This window comes from Ranitomeya variabilis, chromosome 3 (genome assembly GCF_051348905.1).
Source record: "Ranitomeya variabilis isolate aRanVar5 chromosome 3, aRanVar5.hap1, whole genome shotgun sequence".
NCBI lineage: Eukaryota > Metazoa > Chordata > Amphibia > Anura > Dendrobatidae > Ranitomeya > Ranitomeya variabilis.
The window spans coordinates 729,469,797-729,475,829 of record NC_135234.1 but is presented as its reverse complement, the minus strand read 5'-3'; positions in this window follow the sequence as shown (position 1 = coordinate 729,475,829).

Sequence of the window (6,033 nt, the reverse complement as noted above, 5' to 3'; positions counted from 1 at the left end):
AGCAGAGTTGTACTGGTCGAGGGACAAATTGATTATCTTCTTGTTGGACAATGGAGGATTATGGTGTTTTATTATGTTTTGTCTTTTACAGGGGACATTAAGCGTAAAGGTGAGTATAACTGCTTTTTCATTTTTATTTCAAATAAAAGGTGGCTGTGTCTTTATTTCAATTAAAGGACTTTATTCTTGATGTCTTTATTGCAATTTGACTATGGGGTTAGTAATGAGGGAGTCTTATAGACGCCTCTCCATTAACCTGTGGGCTTGATGTCAGCTGACATTACAAAGATGACATCAACCCCACAACTATTACCCAACTTGCCGCGGCAGCAGGGAAAGTGGAAAGAGCAAGGCCAAGCACCAGATTTGGCGAATCTTATTTATGCCGCATTTCTGGGGTGGCTGAGAGCTGATTTTTTAGTCTGGGAGGGAGCCAATATTCATGGCTCTTTCCTAGGTTATTAATAATAGCCCACAGCTGTCTGTTTAGCCTTTGCTGGGTAATGAGTATAGGGAGACCGCACATCGCTTTTTTTAGAGGGTCTCACAGCCAGTAAAGGCTAAGCAAACAGCTGTAAGCTGATATTATAGCCTGGGAACTGATAGCCTGGGAACTTTTATGGCTATTGGATCCTTCAAGGAATATTAAAATCATCCCACAGCCATTGGTGTTCCGTCTGCTGCTGAAAATTAAGGAGCACCCGCATGCCTTTTTTTTTAACTTTTTTAATTTATTAACAAGAAAAGTAAGGTCACATTAAAGTAACTGTTTCACTTGCTTTGCAAGTGCCAGTGCTGGACTGATGAACGCCCACGAGTCCGGCACTGCAGCTACTGTGAGGCCTAGTGGCTTGAACTCAGGTAACATTTCAGGTTACCAGAGTTCACAGCCACCGGGTCTTCTGGCAGCTTTGAGGCCCGGAAACCTCATGGCAAACTTTGAAGGACATTTTAAGGTTACTGGCATTTCCAGAACATGAGAAGGCTGTGAACTAAGGTTACCTTCAGTGTGTATCTTACTGTGTCATGAGTAAGACTGCCTAGTGCAGTCGAAACACGTCGACTAGGTCATGTAAATTTTTTTTTTTGCATGCACCATATTTTCTTTTGAAAAAGATAAGGAAAATCCAGTCCTGTTGAGCTGCACTCCAATTTTTTCTATTTTCCTTGATGTGAGGTCAGGGCGAGGCCGATGTCTGAGCCCCAGGTGGATGTGCATAAAGCAACTGGGTGAGTTGGAATTAAGTTTCTATAAGTGTATTTTACTGTACTTGTTAATAAAAAAAAAATGAAAAAACGGCATAGCATCACCTGTAATTTTCATAAGCAGCAGAGGGAAAGCTAATGACTGGGGGGCTGATGTTAATATTCTGGGAACGGGCCAATAGCCATAAAAGGTCCGAGGCTATTAATATCAGTTCACAGCTGAAACAAACAAAAAATAAATAAAAGAAAACAGTGATGGCGCTCCACGCCAGCTGGCTCACACTGAGACAGGAGCGGAATTATGCTCCTGCACTGTGCAGAGGTGAGCTGGTGAGAAAGGTCACCAGAGTTCATGGCTGATGAACCCCAGTCACCTCACTGGTCAGCGCTAGTGCCGTGAGAAAGTTTTCACACAGCCCGAGGTGCTGTAAGTGAGGTGACCGGAGTTCATCATATAAAGCTGACAGCTGTTGGTTTTGCCTGCACCCCTCGTCATATTTTGTTTTATTTATAGCACAGTCACTGGTTAATGAATGCTCTCATCATTGCACGCCTGCTCTCACTGCTATCAGTGAAAGCAGGCGCACCCTGATGACAGTAGTACTCTCTCATCATCTGACACCTGTGACCAGTGGTAAATTACCGCCAGTCACAGCTACTGGTTCACATGCGGTTATCTGACCGGCGGTAATGATGTTTTTTTCTGAGCTGAAAGACGCATTTATTCCTGTGCTCAAGCAAAATGTGACAGCCGAAACAGTCACCAGAACCCCCAACTGCACCAATTTCTCCCACGAGAGAAAACCAGGAAAATGGCGCACAACAACGCCATCAATATGGAGGAGACTCATAGGTCCTGTACTTTATGAATGATGCATAAACTGGAAAATATGGGTAAAACTAAAAAATGTTTAACCTTAAAAAGATCACATAAGAAGTCCTAGAGAACATCTCAATCATGGCTATTCTTGAAGGAAAAGATTATAGCATTTAAAGGGGTCGTTTCAAAGGAGGCATTATAAAGATCTTATACTGTCAAGAGAACAGGGGTCCTTTGAACCTCTTTCACTGATTTTATGGTAGTCACTGGACAGATGTCCCCCTGCAGTGAGGTCTAGCAGAGTTATGAGTTGTCCTCTCAGATCTCCAGAGAGCAGCTCTAATATGTGGCTGAACCTGGCAGCAAGTGTTCAATATCCTGCAGCGCCATCACAGGGGAAATTAAGTATTAGACAGTTTTTACTAATGTGTGTAATCTATGTAATTCATGGATGTAATGAAATCTTCAGAATAAGAGAAGCTGTTTGGAGCAGCTTTTTGCAGAAAACTCCATTGATTTATCAAGGCAAGAAAATAAAGCAAACTGAAGGCACATTTGTTTGGAACGTCATGAGATTTATTCAAGAGATTTCACAATTAGAAGCCTGAAATTAAAAAAAAAATGAATTCTACTAAATGAGATCACACAGTCGAATGACAGCATATTCAAAAACGATGCAACATTCAGTAAAAAGGCATGAATATGAGCAAAATATAAAGCCGTCCTCTGTGTCATGGGAGAAACCTGTGCACGTGTCAACCACTGCCACATTGTTACACTGGGATGAATGGGCTGTAAACAGGAATTACCTAGGTAACATTACAGAAAAGTTCTCTCGATATATTTGCTGCCTTTGGTGTCTATGGATTAAATAGCAATTCCATCTATTTTTTCCCATTTGTACTGCACACTATAGAAGAAGCCCACCGTAAACGATACTGTGCAGTAGAAAGCTCAGTTCTGCTGACATCCATTCTTAAAACAAGTATCATGTTCATTTTTTGCAGCGGAATAAATTGGGGGAAAAAATGGTTTCGAGTCACACCTAATACCCATAGGATTAATATCTGAAAAGTCTTCCGAGTGCAGGGTCCGAGAGGGTGGTGCACCAAAGGAAATTTGTAGAGAGGCAAGGGTTGACACCAAAGTGAGCGATTACATTTGAGCATTGCTGGTCCAGTGTCCAGCCCAGTCATCTGTGACAGTTGGTCTTCTTGGACCGAGCCTCCGGGGCGAGTCTTACGCTTACTAGATCCTGCAACGTCATAATGTGACGGAGTGACGCATGTAATAATGGCAAGTAAGGTCTACTGACTAGCAAGAAGATGCCGGGTTCAGACGTGAAGGCCGTTGACCATGGCAGCACGAATCGATTGCTTATCTCAAGGATCTACCTTTACCTTTCTGCAAATTTCCTTTGAGACCCTCAGTTTTTTTCACCATACAAATACAATACATTATCATGACATGCCAGAGAGCAAAACCCTCAACAGGAAGGAATACACATCACAAACAATTGGGTGTCTGATTTTAGGCACATATAGCATAAATATCTCGACAGTATCACAAAAACATTTTTTTTTCAAGGCTGGTAATCTTGTGACCTTCATCTAGGGGTAAGATGAACCAAGAGGCTACATAAGGAAGGACACATCTGTACTTTGCACGGTGGTTTACTGGCTTACCCTTATAATGGCATGCAACACAGCAGAAGTCTCCAACCAGAAACGTTCCAGCTGTAGAAAAGTGGCATCTCAATGTATGCCCTGACAGCCTCTGCCTGTATAGTATCCATATAGTGAAATGGATGTAATAAAACATCGCCACTATATAGGAACATATTCGTCCAATTAAAAATAACACTGATCTTTAATGGAGAAGCGCCTGGATTCCCCAGACTAAGGGCTCCAAGGTCCTCTCCCCTTATTGCTCCATCTCTTATTCCATTATCTTTAATAACATTATTGAAATTGTTCCTCAGCTTTCAAAAATAGGAGAAATGTTTTTGAAAGAAGCAAATATAAAAAAAGTTTGTTTGGAAAATAGATTGCTTTACATCAAAATTTTCTTATGAAGAGTTTGTATTCTGACAAAATAGATGATTTATCCATAAAAGTGTCACAGATATATTATACTCTGATACATACTGAGAGTTTATTAGTTTAAAACTCAGTAATTCCAGAAAAAAAAAATGATTATCAGAGATTATCTACAATTTGACTTGCTTCTTGACTGGGGAGAAGAAAAGCCCACTAATTAACCAGTACATTTTAATTAGGCCTTATTTATATGGATTGTTCCCATGTTTAACTTTCTGTATTTGTGAAGTAAGATCGAGACCCCTGAGGTTGTCCTAAACTAAACCTTCAATATCACAGACCCCTATGGTTTTGTAATGCAACACAAAAACATAAGTAACATCTATGGGACCTAAAGATTTCTTGCCTATAGCCTGTCTTTTAGGGAAACACAGGTTGAGCTTTTCCGGTTATTTTTTACGAAATAAGGCGTGCACTCTGGAGATGTAGGATTGGAGCAGGCTGAACCTGGATGGGATCCAGATAAGTCAAAATTGAAGAAAACAACCGCACTCAAAATATGAATTTGCGTCAAAAAACGTGAAAATTTAATAGGGAACACCACAGTGATTTAGTCAAGTGTTGAGGTAATGTTTCGACCCCTTGTTGGGCCTTTATCAAACCTCACTTTAAAGGTAAAAGGCGGGAGAGGAGGAGAAGTGTTCAGATCGGACACAGCGGCTCCGCTGGAGTAAAGGGAAAAGTATGAGGTCACACCACCGCCTATTCTCTTGCTTCAGGACCCACAGTGCTTGTAGGGACCTCATCCCCTGTCCGTGCCATTCCGGATCCTCATACTTTTCCCGCCGTGTCCGATCTGGACACTGTTCTCCTCCTCTCCCGCCTTCTACCTTAAAGTGAGGTTTAAACGTTACCTCAACACTTGACTAAATCACTGTGGTGTTCCCTATTAAATTTTCATGTTTTTGAAGCAAATTCATATTTTGAGTGCGGTTGTTTTCTTCAATTTTGAGCTTTTCCGGTTAGACCTCAGGGGCGGAACAAACTTTGTAAGTGCCCAAGATGGAGGGTTCAAATATATCTCACCGCTCTCAGTGTTTGACTTTCAGGATGTAGAACATACTCATTTATCTCCATGCCTGTGCAAGGCTGGTTGGCAACCTTATATCCGTAGATTGGGTCTAGTGAGTCCTGTAGTTCCTCCCCAAGCTCAATCCCAGTTTCCTTCGTTGGCACCACAAATGGCCTACGGTTTAGCTTTACTCTGTCCAACTCAACTATTTTATTGGGATATATGCATTAGCAATTGTATCTGGCATCAAATAAGTTACCGTAATTAACTTTTCAACAGAATTATGAAAGTTAATAAAGTCAGGAACCACCCAAATCTTAAGTTTTAAAATTAATTCCCACATAACAAATTCTGCAAAGCTTCAAGTTGCTTGGGTTATCACATGGAACACATTATTTGTTCCATAAGTCAGAATACTCCTTTTATTTCATTATTGTTTTTATGCAATAAAGTATATTAGACTAATTCAAAATAACACGATCCAAATATTTGGGTGGTTCCTGACATTGGGCTCACACTGTATCTTGAGTAGTTCTATCAATGGGAACCTGCCACCAGAAATAAAGCTGCTTACCTGCAGATATGTGGTAAATCTGTAGATTTAACAGCGTTATTATGCTGCCCGATGCTTGCATGTAGCTGAATCAGCGGGGAGAAAAATAACTTTGAATACCGAATGCTGGCCGGGAGATCAGTCATGGAGGCGGGGGCGGCACCAGTTCAGTCACCACTGAGTATACAGAGCGGCCGCGGTAACTACACCCCCCCGGCAGTGACTGAAACTGGCTCCACGTTGAAGCTGTCTCTTGGTCAGGACCGGAGAGCGCGGTTACAGCGGCCGCTCTGTATACTCAGAGCAGTGACCGAACCGGCACCGTCCCCGCATTCCATGACTG